Genomic DNA, 20835 nt, shown 5'->3' with positions numbered 1-20835 from the left:
GTGGGGGTACGGTCCGTACATACACGGTTGGGGTGGGGGTACGGTCCGTACATACACGGTTGGGGTGGGGGTGCGCTCCATACGTACGCGGGTGAGGGTACGGGTCGTACATACACTGTTGGGGTGGGGGTACGCTCCAATGTGTGTGCTGATTGTGTGTCTGTGGTGGCACAATACATGGAGGTAACAGTGCTGGACAGAGCAAGTGTGCCTGTAAAGGCACATTACATAGAGGACCGTGGGTTCCATTTTGGGAAGCTCATGCCTTGCTGATGAAGACTGGAGGCGGTAGAGGAATCTCCCCGGAAAGATTTGTGTATTGCTGCATTCCTGTGGGCTGGGTGGGACACACTGGAGAAGGGAGAGCATGGCTCTCTCTGTACACTTCAAAGGCTGCTCTTTGATTCAGGGAGAGATCACAAGGAGGAGTCCTGGACACATCTCTGGAAGGAGATGGGGCTGATAAGTAAATCATAAAGAGTGGGGTTAGGAGCCCAGGATTAACTTTTTGATGCACATATCACTGTGGCTAATATCCATGCGTGACCTCTCGTCACTCTCAAGACCTGTGTTGTGAGACCATCAGCTTCATAGTGTCTCCTGCTGTGACAGACAGCCTTTCAAAAGTACGAGGGAGAGGAGAAGCATGTACTTCAAAAGAAGCTTAGCCCCAACATAAAACTTCAAAGGTCCAGACCCTAAATCACATTTGGTGTCTAGAAATTGACTATAAGAAGAGGAGGTTAAGACCCCAAACGTTGGTCATTTGCCAAAGAGCCAGACTAGCTGTGTGAGGAGGGGGGAATCTCTGCATGATTCTGCCTCTAAACAAGACCGGGAGAGCATTGGAGGGAGCAAGGTCCAGTCGAGAGCTCAGCTGAGTGGACTCTCGGTGCAAGGTGAGAGGAGAAGGCTACTAAACCAATCTGGTAATTGCCCATGTGCAGATTTGCGTCGGCGACCCTCGTATGCCAAGAGAGGGCCACTGTGAAAATAGCTGTGAGCAGAGTGCCATGTGGAGTGAGTGAAGCCTTTGCGGTACTGGTTGCGGCTACCAGGCTTGCCAGGATGGGCCTCCATGGAAGTTATTGCTGGATACTGAGGGCCAAAACCTGTGCAGAGCCTAGCGGAGAACCCATATGCCAAGAGCACCCACGGTGGCACGGTCTAGTGAGGATCACTGGCTTGGTTAGAAACGTTGCATAAACCACATATGAAAGGAGGGACTGACATTATTAAGATTGTTGTGATGATCTTTCTGGCACCCGAAAACTGTGCAGTCACATGACTCATAGGTCACAAGGAAGCATTGAGAATTGAATTGAATTGCCCCTGTGAACTGAGGAGGATGCCATGGGTAAATCACCACATTACAAGGGACCCATTGTGGAAATATGGATTTTTCTGGTCAGTTATGTCCCCTATCTTGGACCCCAACGGTTCCATGTGCATGTTACAAGTACATGTATGTTCCCTCCAGTTCCAGTTATGAAGACGCAAACACATGTGCGTCCACCATCAACATGTCCTCTGTCAGATCCGCCATGAATAGGCCGGATATTCCATTCTTAAGTATGAAAGGCCACCGGCTTTATATGGTTCACTTATGACATTTTACAGTCCAGGCAAGTAGGCCCTGATTCTGTCATCGAACTCTTCTTGCCTTCTGCCTCTGAAAGCTCCAGTCTGAGCCTGCATCCGTGACCATGAACTTTGTCTCATTCTCTGCGCGGCTCACGAAGCCTGACATCAGCCTATTCTCTGCCAACAACTGTATTTCACCTTCGAGTTATCTGCTTCGCCCCTCAGCCGATGCATTCCTGTCTAGTAGTTTAAGTAAACATTCCTTCCAGCTACCGAGCAATGGCTCGGCTTCTCTGTCTTTATGCAAGTAATTCATAGTCCTTTTACCATGGAATATTCCTACCCCCTCGCATTTAGTGTAGACACTTAGACGCTTGTACACGCACGCACAGTCAGTATAGAATAGATTGTGTCCGAGAGTCCTTCTTTTGTGGATAACATAGTTCTTTAAACATAGGATGTTAGATATGATTTGGGATTAGGTTGACTTGACCCCCCAGACTTTTCGTCTCCACATGTAGAGCTAAACGTCAAGTCCCCTTCACCCCCTAGTTGCACGTCAATCACACGTCATGCTGCTGCGCGCGCATCTATGCCAAGTATTATCTTATAGATCCACCTATATATGACATCATAACCAATTATGTTCCTTTTTACTCCTTATTACACCCATTTTCGGTTACGCATATGAATCGTCATTTTCCTTATCAATTGTTACGCCTACTGCATTCGTTTCATTTTAATGTATGTTCTATAAAAATCACTTCGTGTCAATAAAGTATGTACTTCACTTCCTGAACCTTCGTGGTGACGGAACTTGGAGCAACCGATTATAATCGATCATTGGAATAAAGCCCATTCCGAACCTCTAATACCACGGATTCTGCCTCTTATTTACTGAGCTGTTTTATTATGTTTCTGTATCAAATTAAGTCCCGGTAATTAAATTATTTACCACATGAATGGCGCCCGAACAGGGACACTTTCTCATCTCACGCGCCGGCGGTGAGTTGCAGGCCCGGTCTCCTGCCACAGCTGGACGGACAATTACGCGTACCAGCAGGATTTCCTGTATCTCCCTCCGGTCAAGCGGGGGCGACTGAGGCTGCGATCAACACCCAGACGAGGCGGTGAGAAGTGCGAAGTATCCCGACCAGAGCCTAGCTGAGAGAGCAAGATCCGAGGTATACAGAGGCCCACCAGTTTCCGAAGTCCCAAGTCGAGTCCAGTCTCCGTAGTGTTCGAGTCGAGTCCAGTCCGGTTCAAGTTCAGTCCAGTTTCCGAGGCCTTCCGTTTCCGAGCTACCCGGTGAGTACCATTACTGGGGAGGCTTTCTGACGTGCACATAGTTTGTGCCGGTCAAGACGGGTTTGGGTACACAAATCCGGTCTGCACTGTTTCAGCAGTGTATCTGTACTGTTTAGCAGTATATCAAGTATATAATTCAGTTAATGTCGAGTATTATGTTTAATGATTTAAGTTTTCCTTAGATCATCATCATTATTGATTGTTCAGGTAAATGTTAAATGTTAAATGTTTTCAGTACGTTCTGCATATTGTGGTATGAATGACTGTTCATTATCGTGGTTACTGTATTAAGTTTTGTTTTAAATCAAGTATCAGGTTAGTTCTCAAATATGCCGCTCTTTTCAAAATTAAGACAGATCACAACAAGAAAAGGGGTACTCGAAGAAGCCGTTCCTATTCCTCCTAGGGACACTCCAGGGTACTTCATGTATCATAAACATGGCTTAGACGCTATATTATTTCTTGATTTATGGGTAGACTACACCAAGGAATTACCAGAAAGTCAGAGGTGGCCCGCAGCGGGGACCTGGGATGCAGAGTGCATCATGAAAGTCGAGGAAGAGTTATGGAAAAGGAAAGTCAGACAGTCACAGAAAGATGCCGTTGAGTTATGGCGTAAAGAATCTCATAGACGTACAGAAAAAGCACTCCGACAGGAAGAGAAGAATAAAGAGAGTTCAAATAAAGTTCGAGAAAATCTATTAATTGAGGAAGGTATCCGAGTGAAATCAGAACAAGTAGACAGACAAAGAAATGCCCTTATGAATGGTATGTATCCCCTTCTAGCCGAAGGATTACCTAAAGCTACTCCAGAAATACCGAAAGACTTGCCGCCCCCATTGTTCCCAATAAAGGTACATCCTAAGGGGCATCCTAGAACCGCAGAAGATGTCTTTCTCTCCTCATATTTAGACGACGCAGCTCCCGAATATGCTAATTCCGCCCCACATAGACCGCATACCAGGGAGGTTCAACGCCAAGATCCAGTACCCGTATCCCTACAGCAACAGATCATGTCACAAGTTCCGGCAAGCACATCTGTTTCTACATCTGTTCCCACAGCTGCTTCTATAGCTGTGTCCACACCTATAGTTGCTGTGTCACGTTCAACGAATCCTTTCACACCCGACACCCCAGATGGGGCTGCGGGAGGTGCTAGCAACATTTTTTCTACGCCACCCAGAATAAATAAACTTACGTTTCAAGAGTCAGCACATTCACGTACCCCCAAACTCATAAATGCCCGTACGCTTAAGGAACTTCTTGTAGATTGTAGATATGACCCTGTGCCCGGCAAAGAGGACGAAATGACCCTGGCATCATTACGTATCAGACGAGCCGCGGTGTATCTAGGGAAGTTACCAGGAATGACTGCGCATCTAGATAATATATATCATTTTGTTCAAACAGGGCGAGATTCTGAATGTATTAACAGAGCTATGGAATATCAGAAAGTGGAGATGCAGGGGGAACTGTTACGTTTCCTCATAAATTGTGTGATCAGAAATCAAGACCGACCAGGGGTAGACCCGGAAGCAATGCAAATTCTTACCAGATGGAGTCAGAATATATCAGAAGGAAGACATGATAAGCAGAATTGTATAATAGCCATGTGCCGAAAGATCCGAAAAGAAATAGAACGCCTACACGAAGAAAGATTAGCGGTAGACCAGTTCGAACAAAGCGAGGAAGAAGGATCAGGACTGCCCACAGGACAGTCAGACACTATAGCCTATGTAGGTAGAGGAAGATCTTGTAATAGTAATAGATGTCTTATTGACCCGATACGTCCGATATGTCCAGACAATAACAGGAGTTTCCCAACACCCATAGTCCATATAAGGTCTAACGAGCATTCGTTCCAAGCAGCTGACAAATTACTTTGAGAACGAAGGGGTTATCATTTTCTCGATTCTATGGATGAACAAGAATTAGCCAGGTCAGCTGTCCATTGGGTTGACAGTCCCGGAAAATATAGTGATGATACAGTAGCACACACATTTTTGAATCTCACCCCAGATGAACAGCGTTTAGCTGGGATTTATATGATTCAACAACTCCTTATACTATATCAGAGTCAGCATTCGGACCCTGGTCCCTTACCTGATATATTGACTGAATTACTCATGAATAGATGGAGAGGTTCAGGTACTAAATTAATTAAAGAAATACTAGAATCAAGAAAGCAATACATTCTTTTTGTATGTTCAGAATATGTTTCACTACCCATTAAGGAAAGAACCACGTATTACATGGACAGACAGAATCCTCTACGAGAAGTACACCCAATAAAGGGCGAGGACAATGAGTTTAAACGCGTATTTGTATACACGCCCATATCAAAAATAGAATTGTTAGAAATGAAGAAAGTGGTACCCAGTCATGACAAAGATCCAGCGGGTTTTCACCGAGAAATTAAAGACATGTTACTCATGGGAGAGTATACCTATCCCGACATTATGACAATATTAAAGGTATTAATGCCTGCTGGCATTTATGAGAAACTCAGGGAAAAAGAGTGGGAGGTAGGAGACCAAAAGATAGAATGGTCAGTATTAGAAGCAGAAGAAAAGGCCCGAACTGCAGGAGCAGGACTTGGGGATAAAACTAAAGCACTACCAGGTTTATTAGTACAGGTACTGCCACGTTTATTAACTACGAAAAAGGAAGATCGGGGTACAATTTCAGCCTGTAAACAGAAGCAAGATGAAGACACTAGTGATTACTATGCCCGATTTGAAAAATGTTTTGGTATAAATAGTGGCATAAAAGCGAGTAGTGAATCATACCCACATCTGTTTGTAACAAAATTAGTAGAAAATGCCCTGCCACAAGTAAAGAATAGAGTATTAAAATTCGAGAGTACCTGGCAAGGTAACACTCCATCACAAATGTTACAAATGTTACAGTACCATCACAATAGAATTAGAGAGGAACAAGAACATGAACACAGACGCATGAAAGACACAAAAATGAAAATGCTAGTTTCTCAGACAGTTCCAGCTGAAGGACATAAAAAGGGTATGACACATTCCGGTGATTCAGCAGGACCTGTAAAAGGGACATGCAATTATTGTAAAAAGCCAGGTCATTACGTACACGATTGTCCAGTTTTGAAACATAATATCGCCATAGGTAATACAAAAGAAAGACCACGGCCACCTAGACAGGATCAGAATGAACAAGGAGCTCCGCAGCACGCACAGTCCATGCCAGCTCCACCACAGTCTGTACAGTTTGTGCCAGCTGCACCAGCGCTGCCCGTTGCTGCCACACAAACCACGACACGACAACTGTACCAGACCGCACAGTACGACTATCCTGATTATCAACGATACGCATGAACCAGCCTAGAGAGGGAAGTTGATTTACCCCTTATCGAGATCCCTGTAGATCAAGAAGGACCTTATGTACATAGTGAATTGTTAGGCCAAGACAGAAAATTTTTACTCGATACAGGGGCAAGTCGAACGACCATAAAACGTAGTGAAGTTCCAGGGGCACCCCTCTCAGGCTCTCAGAATATTTCCCTTGGTTTTTCAGGAAAACCTATTGTTAATGAAGTGTCACAACCTCTTCCACTTACGATAGGACCTTTGACCCGAACTACCGATTTATTGCTTACTAAATCATGTCCAGAAAATCTGTTAGGAATAAAAACACTGAAAGCTCTAGGAGCCATAATATGTTGTTCTCCGGAAGGAGTAAGATTGTTTTTACGTGATTTTAAAGGTCACTATGTATCTAGAGACATGGATCCCCGACTGCAGACTTTACCTACACATCTATGGGCACAAGGCCCTACTGATGTTGGTTGCATGAATATTACACCATATCGAGTCACATTAAAGGCAGGAGTGGTACTACACGAATGCGACAATACAAGTTACCACCAGATGCTGTAGTGGCTTTGCTGCAAATCATTGACGAGCTCATTGCCCAAGGAGTGGTTGTGGAAACAGACTCCAATTTATGTAATTCACCAATAATTCCGATTCTTAAACGAACAGATCCAAAGGCCCTGCCAGTATATCGATTGGTTATTGATCTGCGCGAATTAAACAAGTGTATTGTGCCACAATTCCCTGTGGTCCCTGATATCTCGTCATTATTGACAGCTATTGATTCCGAAGCAACATTCTTTACTGTAATTGATCTCAAGAATGCCTTTTTCAGCGTCCCAATAGATCCGGAAAGCCAATATTTGTTCGGATTTAGTTTAAATGGGCGTAGCTTTAAATTCTCACGCGCACCTCAAGGATTTACAGAAAGCCCCAGCATCTATAGCCAAGCACTGAAACGAGAACTCGACAGCATCCACATGCCAGTTAACACTGCCTTGCTTCAATATGTCGATGATCTGTTGATCACCGCTAGAAGCGAACCCGAATGTGAGAAAGCATCACTGACAGTTTTACAATTTCTAGCTGAAAAGGGACACAAGGTGTCCCCTTCTAAGCTGCAATTCTGTGTCCAGCGAGTTGTTTATCTTGGACACTCGCTGTCCAAGGAGGGAAGGCAGCTTACACCCGACCGCATTCAGTTAATAGCTAACATGCCAATACCTAAGACACAAAAGGAAGTACGGGCTTTCATAGGCCTCACTTCATACTGTAGACAGTGGATCCCTCAATATGCATTTCTAGCAAAATCGCTCATTCAGTTGACAACACAGGAGGCAGCCACATCGACTGTTCTCCCTTGGACTCAGGAACATACACAAGCTTTTGAAAGCCTAAAGAAAGCTTTATGTCAAGCACCTGTTTTAGCAACGCCATGTTACAGAAAACAGTTTACACTTTTTGTTACAGAACGCGAAGGTACTGCCTTGTCAGTACTCACACAGGAACAAGCAGGAGCACACAAACCATGTGCTTACTTTTCTAGTACATTAGATCCCGTAGCTCAGGCTTTGCCTGCGTGCCTGAAATCAGTGGCAGCGACAGCTTTAGCAATCAGACAAAGCGATGCCATAGTGTTAGGACATCCATTGACAGTTCAAGTACCACACGCAGTAGAGGTTCTTGTAAATAGAACGCAAACACAACACTTGACTATAGCGCGACTTACAGGGTACGAGCTTACATTGTTTCAGCCACATATAGAAATCAGACGCTGTAACACATTGAATCCTGCCACACTTTTGCCAGTAATCGGAACAGACCCACTAGCCCATGACTGTATTGAAGTTATTACTATAACGACGAAACCCAGACAAGACTTAACCGATGTCCCATTGTCAGATCCAGACCTGACATTGTATGTAGATGGTTCATGTATGAGAACAAATACAGGAGAGTTAGTGGCTGCTTACGCAGTCACAACAGATACTGAAGTCATTGAAACAAATCATATAAATACTTTGTCAGCTCAAGCCGCAGAGCTCATCGCTCTGACACAAGCCTGTATTCAAGCCACAAGTAAAAAAGTCAACATATACACTGATTCACGTTATGCATTCGGAGTTGTACATGACTTCGGCGTGCTGTGGCGAGAGAGAGGTTATTTAACTTCCCACGGTGCCCACATTCAGCACGGACCCCTCATTCATGCCTTATTAGATGCAATACATCTACCCACTGCAATATCAATTATGAAATGTAAGGCTCATACGAAGATTACTGATGTCATTTCTCAAGGCAATGATCTAGCCGATAGAACAGCTAAACAGACTGCTCAAGCTCAAACCTCCGACATGACAAAGACAATAGTCCCGATGCCGACACATTGTATGACAGTTAAAGATCCTACTTTTGACGTAATTGACATCCAGACACATGCTACACCAGATGAAATAAAGAAATGGACCGAATTAGGAGGGATCCAAACGGATCAAGGATGGATTATGAAGGAAAAGTCTGTGTGGTTCCTTCCTGATTCAATGGTCCAAGTTATAATTAACACTATACATAGTCCAGCACATCTAGGAGAAAAAGCTATGCTAGATAGCATTCAACACATTTGGTTCAATAAACATTTACGAGCAGCAGCCAAACAAAAGGTCCGTACCTGTATGATCTGTTGCCAGTTCAACCCAGGAAAAAGCGTTCCCGTAGAACAGGGTGGATTTCATCCTCCTGATCACCCTTTTGAAGTCCTCCAGATGGATTATATCCAGATGGAACGATGTCGAGGATTCAAATACGTTCTCGTAGTTGTTTGTGCTCTTTCCCGTTGGACGGAGGCATACCCGGTTTCAGATTACACTGCCCCGACTACTGCCAAACAGTTGGTTCGAGAATTCTTCCCACGATACGGTTTACCACGTGTTGTTCACTCAGATAACGGCCAGCCGTTCTCATCCGAATTAATGAAACATGTTTCACTTTTGTTAGGTTATCAGTGGAAATTCCACTGTGTCCGACACCCTGAGGCAGCAGGTCTCGTAGAAAGACATAATCAGACCCTGAAAATTAGATTGTCCAAAATATGCAGGGAGAAAGGTGTCGACTGGGTAGTAGCACTACCAGTTGCACTCTTTTTCACGAGAATGGTAGCACACTCTCGAACAGGGCTATCCCCGTATGAGGTGATCTTCGGCAGACCACCAAATATGTGGGGGACGCCTATACCACGCAAAATAACAGATATTGACTGTAATATGCTGACAGATTACTTGGCTTCCTTGATGTCTGCACTACAATCTTGTCGTTCACAGGTAGCTGCAGCCTTTCCCGACAACACTGAGGTGAAACCCCTTGACGTAATTCCGGGGGACCTCGTCCTTGTGAGGAATTTCGACCGAAAGACTCAGCTGGAGCCCAGGTGGAAGTCACCCAAGTTGGTCCTGCTGACCACAAGAACAGCCGTGAAGATTGAAGGCAGAAAAGGATGGATTCATTCGAGTCATATCAAGAAATTTCATGGACTTCCTGCAGATGTAAATAGCCCACCTCGTGTGTCTTCACCCATTGACTCAAAACTACCTTTGGCTGAGACCAACAGCAAGGAACTCTATAAACTAAAACTAAGGCCTAGACCGTCGGACGATTTGATTGTTTAAGTCCTCTCCTAGGTGAAGCGGTTGAATCTGTCTCCGACATGTATCCTCCAGACCTGAATCATGGAAAACCACGAAAAGTGATGAAACGACAGGCGTATTGTAAATCACTGCGTAGCCATTGCATAGTGACATTATTAATCTTGTTTTTCTTAAGTCTTTTAATAATTACTGCAAGTATATTGTTGCACATATATTACCCTATTGCCAGAAATGTTTACAATGTTACTGCTGAACATTCTTTTAGTGACTTACCCCCGCATGAATTGTCTTATAGACTTGCGCTGCGCAATAACACTTTCATTAGTATGTTACATCATTCCCACCAGACTAGTAATGCTACTAATTGTTGGGTGTGTGGCCGGCTCCCTCCCTATCAGAATTATGAAGGAGTCCTGCCTTTCTTTCCACATCCGTTTACACATAATGGCTCCTGTGGAGCATGGTTCAGCTTAATCAATTCCATAGACTCAGACACAGCAGTTCATCAAGACCATTGGGTATGGGGAAATCTGAACCTAGTTTTATTCAAGGTCTGTTACCCTGACAAGGAGGGTCGCCCCAAAGGAACAGGAACTGATCTAGAAAATGAAGTATATGGATTAGGTAATTTTACACCTAATCTCATGATTCTAAATGTCGAATCCGAAGTTGAACTAGTTTTACCAACAATGTCAGTATTCCCAGCGAGAGGTGAATTGTGTGTAAGAAAGGTTGGTTCCATACATATGGGCCATAGTAAATGCACTACTATAGTAGAATTCAGTGATCAAGGCAAATCCTCATTTAGAGCTTATCGCCACTCCTACTTTATATGTGGTCAGACTGCATATATGCGTCTACCCCTAGATTGGGATGGTACCTGCTACATTGCATTTCTTTTGCCACCTGTTTTTTTAGCTCCTCCTGATTATCACAGAAATATTCATTTAGTAAATAGTAGAGTAAGGAGAGATCTCCCAATAGTCGATTACACTGAAACAGCATGGGAAAAATACACAGATTTCAATAAAGGTCTCTTTCCCTATATAGGTACTGTTACTAATAGTAAGCTGATACGTAGATTAACTAGAACCCTTGAAGCAGTAGTGAATGAAACTATTTCCGCTTTAGGCAATTTAACAGAAGAGCAGTCTGCTATGCGGATTGTTGTGCTTCAAAATCGTCTTGTCCTTGACGTCATCCTGGCTGATAGGGGCGGAGCTTGTAGGGTCATCGGATCAAGCTGTTGCATTTTCATACCAGAAAATTCGCCATCTGTATATAAGGCCATAACTCGCCTTCATAAGATTGTAAGCCAGATACACCAGAACCCAGGCACCTGGACTTGGTCCGGTTGGTTTTGGAGTATAATATCTACCTTTGGATGGAAGGTCCTATCTTTCCTAGGTATTGGCCTTCTCATACTATTCAGTTGCTGTCTATGTCTACAAGGTGGACCAGCGATCTGTGGTCTGTGTGCCACATCATGTATTCCACCACCAAGAATTCCTTCGTCACGAAAGAAGAAAGAAGAACAAATGATGTTATATGAACAGATCAATGGATTGATGAAGATTGATATCTCTTAACGGGCAAGTAGGGGACAAGGAGGGAATGTGGAAATATGGATTTTTCTGGTCAGTTATGTCCCCTATCTTGGACCCCAACGGTTCCATGTGCATGTTACAAGTACATGTATGTTCCCTCCAGTTCCAGTTATGAAGACGCAAACACATGTGCGTCCACCATCAACATGTCCTCTGTCAGATCCGCCATGAATAGGCCGGATATTCCATTCTTAAGTATGAAAGGCCACCGGCTTTATATGGTTCACTTATGACATTTTACAGTCCAGGCAAGTAGGCCCTGATTCTGTCATCGAACTCTTCTTGCCTTCTGCCTCTGAAAGCTCCAGTCTGAGCCTGCATCCGTGACCATGAACTTTGTCTCATTCTCTGCGCGGCTCACGAAGCCTGACATCAGCCTATTCTCTGCCAAGAACTGTATTTCACCTTCGAGTTATCTGCTTCGCCCCTCAGCCGATGCATTCCTGTCTAGTAGTTTAAGTAAACATTCCTTCCAGCTACCGAGCAATGGCTCGGCTTCTCTGTCTTTATGCAAGTAATTCATAGTCCTTTTACCATGGAATATTCCTACCCCCTCGCATTTAGTGTAGACACTTAGACGCTTGTACACGCACGCACAGTCAGTATAGAATAGATTCTGTCCGAGAGTCCTTCTTTTGTGGATAACATAGTTCTTTAAACATAGGATGTTAGATATGATTTGGGATTAGGTTGACTTGACCCCCCAGACTTTTCGTCTCCACATGTAGAGCTAAACGTCAAGTCCCCTTCACCCCCTAGTTGCACGTCAATCACACGTCATGCTGCTGCGCGCGCATCTATGCCAAGTATTATCTTATAGATCCACCTATATATGACATCATAACCAATTATGTTCCTTTTTACTCCTTATTACACCCATTTTCGGTTACGCATATGAATCGTCATTTTCCTTATCAATTGTTACGCCTACTGCATTCGTTTCATTTTAATGTATGTTCTATAAAAATCACTTCGTGTCAATAAAGTATGTACTTCACTTCCTGAACCTTCGTGGTGACGGAACTTGGAGCAACCGATTATAATCGATCATTGGAATAAAGCCCATTCCGAACCTCTAATACCACGGATTCTGCCTCTTATTTACTGAGCTGTTTTATTATATTTCTGTATCAAATTAAGTCCCGGTGTATCAAATTAAGTCCTCCGATCGCTGCTGGAGCCGGCCGCTTAAGATCAAAGGAGACCCTGTGCCTTCCGCATTCAGCTAACTCTCTAAATAGGCCTGGACCATTGTGAGTGCCCTAGGATGGGCCACTTGATGAGACGCTGCATGCTTCCTCCTCGCTGGAGTCAGTAAGACTGGTTATAGGACTATTGGGCACCAGAAGAATTGCTGCTAAGGCCGCTGCTAAAGGTCAGACTATTGCAGTTGTTCAATGAGTGGCTCGGAAACAGTTACACACTTCATGTGGCTATGTAGAACATTGCTACCTACATACCCTGTTTTCAAAATGCAACATAGGACAATGCAGAGAAGCAGTAACGTTGTGTTGCAGGTCAGAATTGAAGGAGATCTTTCTGGAGGGAGCATCATATATCTATGCTGCCTGGAAAGTAACAAGAGCTGTAAAAGGACTGCCCTAGATACCTTGGACGATGCATATACCCCATTTGATATTCATTCCTACACATGATGGCCGGAGAACACATCGCTGTCTTATTCAAGGGTAATTTAATCAGGTATAAGCCCAGTGAGTTCCTTTCCTTCTTGCCACATGCCGCACAAACAGTTCCTATGCACCTTTGCACAGCTTGACAACACTTGTTGATAACATTGCTATTTTAACTGCCTTAAACGCGGATTGGTTACAGATTGCACCGAGCATTTACACTTTGATCTCTTACTAGCAAGGAAAAATGATAAACTATCTCTATAGGGGGATGGGGGGCGAGGGTGATGTTTCTGTATTATGCTGTGTAATAGCATTTGCACTATATTTATGCATGTTTTCACATTATGTAGTAGTCTCACCTCTAACGTTTTAAGCATGATTTTTAGCTCTCCGCTGTATAAAGGCACAGGTATTTTGATTGATTAGTATTAGAAAGGCGAAATTACATGTTCGGCTATGTCCAAGATCTCTGTTTAATTAAGATAGCACTAGTACCTAAATGTTACAAAAATATTTTTTACTGTTTTTCATTCCTGTATTTGCACCAAGCCTTTAGTTCCACAAAATAATCGGCTTCTTTTATTTAAATAGACAACGGCAAGTAGACAAAATGTCACTTCTGAGTCGCTTGGCTACTATTCCATCTTTGAGTTCTAAAAGCCAGATGACTTGCAAAAGGAAACCTATAAATAGTACACTTCTACTGAAAGGAAGAACATTTGTTACATTGGTGGTTTTCCCAACCATACTTCTTGCTAATTGTATCACGTAGAACCACACTGAATAAAGGTTATTGAGAATTATATTGAAAAGTGTATTGATTTTTTACTTCGGTGGGTTCATTTACTTCGGGAGGGCAACTGTCGGTATTGACTAGTACTGTCCCCATGTAAAGTAAAAGTAAAGGACTCTTTTATATATATCTAATATATTATTTGTCTTAAAATGTGGCACAGTAGTAAATGTTATGGCATAATGCTGAAAACACGTAAACCGGACTTAATATAAAACAAAATCATATATTTTCCCTAGTGCCCTTGTACAATAAACTGTGCTTTCTCCACATAGCTAGAGGAAATTCAATTTATGGCACAATTTATTATGAGAAATACGTCTCTTTAGGATCGCAAAACGAGTAAAACACCGTATTTAGCAATGCATAAATGCATAAATATGGGTTTTTGTTCCCCGCGGAAAATATGACTTAAATATTTACAAGACGTTCACAACTAGAAAGGGTTTATTTAGCTTGTTTAGACTGTTCAAATCAGAATGTTGAATATCGATCCACTCCATCCAATGGTATGTTTATTATCGTTATATTTCTTCAGTCTTAGATGTCTTACATAAATACCTATTTACATTAAATATTTAAAAAGCTTAGTAAACATACTATTAAAGTGCTATCTCATCTTGCCTTCTAGAGCACATCCCAGGCTTTCAATTTGGTCACTTGCTTAACTCCATTCCTATTTTTTTGTTAATCTACCTTGCATTCTTTTTCTTTGTTTTCTAAGGCGTGTTTTTTCAGCCCATTGGACCTGATCAGGGATATAAGTGGGATAAAAAATGTGTGGGGTCCCACTTAGGCCTGGGCTAAAATTTCGTTCCGTTCGCGGAAATTGCGATAATTTGACATTTTCACGTTCCGCGGAAAGCGCGAAAATGCGAAAATTTCCGCATTCCGCAGCTTGGCGATAATTTGTTTCTTGCTCGCGCTGTAAAATAATACATTCTCGCGCACGCGCGATCGCCTTACCTGAATCCCTGCGTTCGCCGACAAGTTTTCTTGATCCGGTCGCGTTCTCCATGAGATGTTGTATTGTTTTTAGCCATTTGCACTGTCTCGTGACAGTTCGCGCCCGCAGTGACGTCATGCGTCGCGCGATCACGTCTTTCTTCTCGCGATCATGCACCACGAGACAACTGAAAACAAGATGGCCGCGCCGGCGAGCAACCACATGGGTAAGTTGGCGAGCCGCAGCCATGCAGAAAATCTCGCGAACATGCGGGAAAAAAACTTCCGCATCTTCGCGATATTTCCGCGTGTTTGCGATAATTTTTAACATTTTCGCGATAATTTGCGAAAGTGGATTTTGCAAATTCCACCCACCCCTAGTCCCACTCCCCCCACACATTTGCAGAGAACTACAAGTGCAACTCGCATACATGTTCATTGCTCTGTGCGCTCTACAGAGAGGTCAAGGATTGAATGTCTATGTGTTTTGAACACCTTTTTGACCAAGTGACAGGCACTGAGAGAATCTTGCAATGCCTTAGAGCCTCAACTCAATCACGCCCCCTATAATCACTTGGATGGGACTCGATCCAAAGCATGAACTATAGAAGAGTAATAGGCTGCCTGAAAAAAAATAGCATAACACAACATCCTGGAAATAGCTGTCACTCTTAGGGAATGCAAGATTAAGTAAAGCATGTGAAATAGAAATGACATGGATCGCCTTCACTTTTTACACTAAGGGCTTAATTATGAGACTGGTGGGGGCGTTGCGGCGGCGGTCTACTGACTGTCCTATTAGGACTAGGGCGGTCGGACCGCCATTGCCCCGCTGCCGCCACCAGGAAACACGGGCCCCCCTGTGTGCATGCACACCAGTTTCTGCATGAATGGACTTCACAGTATATGCCGTGCAGGAACTGTTTTTGGCGTTCCCATTGCGGTGCCCATTTCAGGGCACCGCCATCAGAATGTCAATATCAAAGCCTAGTAGACAGGAGAAAACTCCCAATCTGGTGGGTGGCTTGACCACGCTTTGGCGGTGCAGCGGTGGGGCGGACCCAGCGCCGCACCGACAAAGTCATAATTAGTCCCTTATTGTTCAGAAATCATTCATGTTTTGTCTGTAATGTTAAGGACATGAATGCAGTGCCCAAATGGGACCCATTTCAAGGTCCAATTTTAAATACTAACGGTTTCTGAGACCCAGAGGCGCCCGGCTAACTTAAAGCCCAGAACCTGATTCACAAAGCCACATGATCCATTTACGTCTCGCAGCTATCCACAAAAGATTATTATCAGGTTTAAACAGCTTTACTAGTATGTAATTCTCTACCGCAACAGAATGGCACAGAACTAAACCGTAGGCGAGTACAACACTTTAGCAATAGGGAAATGGCTAGTCTCAGAAATTGGACAAATAAAAAAGTGATGGGTAGAATGCTTGAATTATTCTCAGCCAATGGTAATTTCGGTGATATGAATTCCAGTCAAAGTTCTTTTTGTACTGTGCAACCAGGGGCGGCTCCTCCACTAGGGCAGGGGAGCATCGCCCCACTGCTTTCTCACAGTGCCAGAAGCCAAAACATAAAATTGTAATAACTACCATGTTATGTTTCTGCTTCTCGCACTGCGCGAGAGCAGAAGCGTTTGTTTGCGGGCTCTGTTCTTCGAGCAGGGCTGAGCAGGGCAGGAGTGGTGTGCCCACTCCTGGGGCTGACCAAACCAGTCATGCATGTAGGCTGCAATGCTGACTGAAGTTTCTTTCTTTGGAATTGAGAATTAGAATCTGTCACATGATACTGTCTGGCAACAAGTTGTTAGTGAGTCAGTAATAAGGTTGGGCTTGCTGTAGCATTACTAGGCCCATAAATCTTTATAAGTACGTACTACTTTTACTTTTCCCTTTCAGAGTCTCATACCTCTCTCTCTTGGTCCTCCAATGGATCTTCATTAGTGCCGAGAGTGTTTGGATACATAAGATTCCAACAGTCATCCAATGGGGTCCAGGAATTGAATGACCGAACTACAAAGTAGAAATCAAACTCATATAGATCACTCTCAATAACATGCTAGAAAATTATCACAGCAAGCTAAAATCTCCTGAAGAAACAAAGGCAAGCCAAAATCATACACACTAGGAGCTCAGTTAAAGCTAGACAAAAAAACAGCATTAGTATTTGATGTTCTGAGATCTCTCTAATATAATCTCCTCTGGTCTTTAGTTCCAAATTAGGAATGCACACTCAATTAAAGAGAGACAATTATAATAGCTGAGTCAGTATGATGATTTAGTTTAGTTTATCAGAAATTTAAGGCTAGCAAATCTATCTAAAAATAAAGTCAAAGACAGTTTAGTCAAATTATATTAAGGCATTAAAATAAGATACCGAAGCTCACAGGTTCAGGAATGGACATGAAATATGCCTCTGCAAGAAGTGTCCCAGAAAGAAAGAGACCACTCAATGCACACAGCGTATGCGTCAGTTCGTAAAAGAGGCCATGTGAGTCCGAATCGGGTAAATTAAGATTTGTTAAGGAAAATTCTGCAAAGTAATAGCCAATAGTTCATCCGTAACCCCCTCCAGCCAGGCAAGAAGAAGTAGAGGATATCTAATCAGTGAATTCAAACAATAATATTTTCTTGACGTTCTGAGGGTGACACCTCTTGGAACCATCATCTGGTCAGACGTCTCAGTCCACTGGTCAGTTTGTATAGGATGGGTGTCAGAAGACATACAGAAGACACAATTTGTAGAGGAAAAAGGTGGGATAATAATGCAGTCCTTAAGAAATCCAGGGTATTAATCCTTAGAACAATGCTGCTTGACAAAAGCACATACACAAGTTCAAGAGGACTGTTTTCCAGACAGCTGTTCTGGATTGTATCAATAAAATGTAGCAAATTATCTTCTATGGTACATGAGAACTCTGGAACAAAAACACAGTTTCATGTTATTTTGTTATATTGAGGAATTGTATCACAAGCAATTGATTCAGCAATGCAAAAGACTTTGCATATGCCATCATTCCTGCAATAAATTTGGCTAATATAACGTAAAAGATATATATCTAATAAACATATATTCATAAGATATATAAGACATTATCATGCTAGTATAACGCTGATGGTCTGGAAATCATGTAATATGGTTCCAAATAATACATGTCAGTATGACAGATTTCTACTTTTTTTAATGTTCTAAAGTATAAATACATTTAAAATTCAAAGGAATTAAAAGTTTTCTGAGTACACGACATTTGTACACGTATGAAAATTACATCTATAAAAGTTTTATGAAGGCATCATTATTAAGAAATGCATAGCACCTACTTTTTTTGTCATTTCTGTGCATAAATGTACACATAAAGGATACTTTTATTTTGAATTCCTTGACATAGTAAGGTTAAGCCTTAACGATTAACTGGTTTCCATTAGTTGTACACACGTATAAATGATAATAAAATTTGATTAGCGATAAACTCCATAACATGAGAGTTCACTATTTACACATTTTCTAGCACACATTAATAGAATTCAGTTCTTCTCCTGTAGGAAATCACACTCTACATTACTTACACAAATGATACTATCTAGACTATACCTTTTTCTGCATGCTTTGACTATGTAGTAACTCAGTTCTGGTTTTCTCATGTTTTCTTAAACGTGTAATTGGTACATGTTTATTAGTTTTTTCTCAGAAATTGTCATTATCGAGTTTGTCATTTCAATAAAAGTTTGAATGAATTTCCCTCTCCAACAGGCTAAGAATTTAGAATGGCATTTAGAAGGACAGAGGCCTCAATTACCAGTGTCTGAATTACTCCCTGTTATTTCCTACCCCCGTAATTACTGATACTGTGTCAAAATGAGCATACATTGACATACATTTTCTGAAGTGATTGAAATGTCAAAATTGATACAATACCGTGTGTAGTTATATGAAAATAATATTTATGATGTTTATCACATATCTTGCATGTAGCACATTTGCCACAGATTTATGTGTACTCTCGTTTGGCATTGTTGTACTGTTGGAATGTATAGCATAACATTTTATGACCCACATTTAACAAGAAACTTTTAAGGAATAAGAGCACAGACTTTATTTCTGAGCAGTTCTCGCACTGCCAAAAGTATATGCATCTGATGGTCAGCCATATAGAAGAAAGGCATTGTGGTGTAGTGATGTTTAAATATCTCTAACAGGGCCAGATTTAGTACTTAGAGCTGGTGGTGTCCAGTGTGACAATGTTTGTTGCCCCCTCCCGATTGACCACCTCTACTATGGATTCCCTAACTAGCACCCTTTAACCTCTTCTGTGCCCATGACGAGATAGTCTCGTCATGGAGCACGGTCGCGCTGTGCCCATGACGAGACTATCTCGTCATGAACCCCACCCACTAATGCAACGCCCGGCACAGGAGGGGGAAAGGGCGTGGCACTGAAGGGGTTAACAGTGCCCCTCCTGTCTCCATAACCACTTTCTCTTAGATGCGTTTAATTAATTTTATTGCGCCACTCATACATCCTTTACATTGCAAGCAATACATCGCATGCCATTACAACACGGCTGGTACTACGTCCCTCATTGTCACATCGCAAACCATCACAACACAAGTCATTACAATGACTTGCTGTAGGGGGCAGAAGGTGTTGGATTTAAAATCCAGCACCTTCCCTACTGTAGCATAGACTGGAGTTGAAATAGTAAATTATACCATTGTAACATCCAGCGCCCCCTACAGCAAGTCATTGTAATGACTTGCATTGTAATGGTATGCGATTTATCGCATGTGATGTAACATCGCATATTCCTCATACCAGTGTATTGTGTCAGAGCACTTTAATTCAGACACACACTACACAGAGACAATCAATCCTAGGTGTCTACATTAATAGATAGTAAGACAGAGGACTACAAGGTGTAGGAGTCATGTGTCATCTATACTGGTAGACAGTATAGTTTAACAGTGCTTCGTCTGGAGAAGAACAAACCGAGAATTTAAAACAGGAAACCATGGTTGGGGGTTCTCTTTAGCAATCAGAATTGATTTCTATCCAAATTAACCCTTTATAAAAACATTTGAATAATGAAAGACTGGGGAAATAATCATAATGCTCTAATCTATACTTTGTAGTTTGCATGAACCTCCCTGATGACAGTTAATTGCTCACTGTTCTATTTTAGGGTGTTAACTTATAAACTGTGAGTAACAAAAGGATTTCTAAGACAAAATTAGTAACCGACTGACCTATTTACAATATATACACTTTGTGATCTGCATGGTATGCATTTTTTGCAGCAGGCATAACCCACTGCACTACCTTACCATGAGTCAAAACTTCCACTAGACAAACTTTCAGTCTCTCTCTAGGAAGAAAATTAATCATCTGAGTTATCTTGACATTTTTATTGTTGCATGAAAATTGCCGGAGGCCAGAAAGGTGGCAGCAGGTGCTTTCAAACCATGATATACTTGCAAACATGACACCCCCACCCGAAGTCAGCCCCTGGTGTGGTCACACCGGACGCAGTTCCTTAGAGTCAGCCCTGATCCCTAACCATTAGGGAGTGGTCTTATTCAAATACATTCTGCTGTACTGGCCAGCAGGTGATGAGCTGGCCAATAAGGACACACTGGAGATATTGCAGGTCATCCATAGGAGTGTAAAACCCTGGGAATAGCATCCAGTAAAGGTTGCACTTTCATGGAAGCCTGAGAGGACCTTTGCTAATTGTCCAGACTCAACATTCTCATGAACCTGTGGAAGGTCCATACAGCCGAAGAGGAATGCATGAGCCCGGTGTAGTGATCAATGGAAGATGGAGGCTCCAGGTATTTAGAAACCGTACTTTATTTAGCACGCACACATATAATAGATAGCTGCATAATGTCAAAACTGTATCATTGAATTATGTAACTACAGTGAGTTATCAAGAACATTTTTGTAATGTCAATGTTTTAGCTTATAGGAC

This window comes from Triturus cristatus, chromosome 8, assembly GCF_964204655.1.
Source record: "Triturus cristatus chromosome 8, aTriCri1.1, whole genome shotgun sequence".
Lineage (NCBI taxonomy): Eukaryota > Metazoa > Chordata > Amphibia > Caudata > Salamandridae > Triturus > Triturus cristatus.
The sequence above is the reverse complement of the archived record's forward strand: the minus strand, read 5'-3'. Positions refer to the sequence as shown.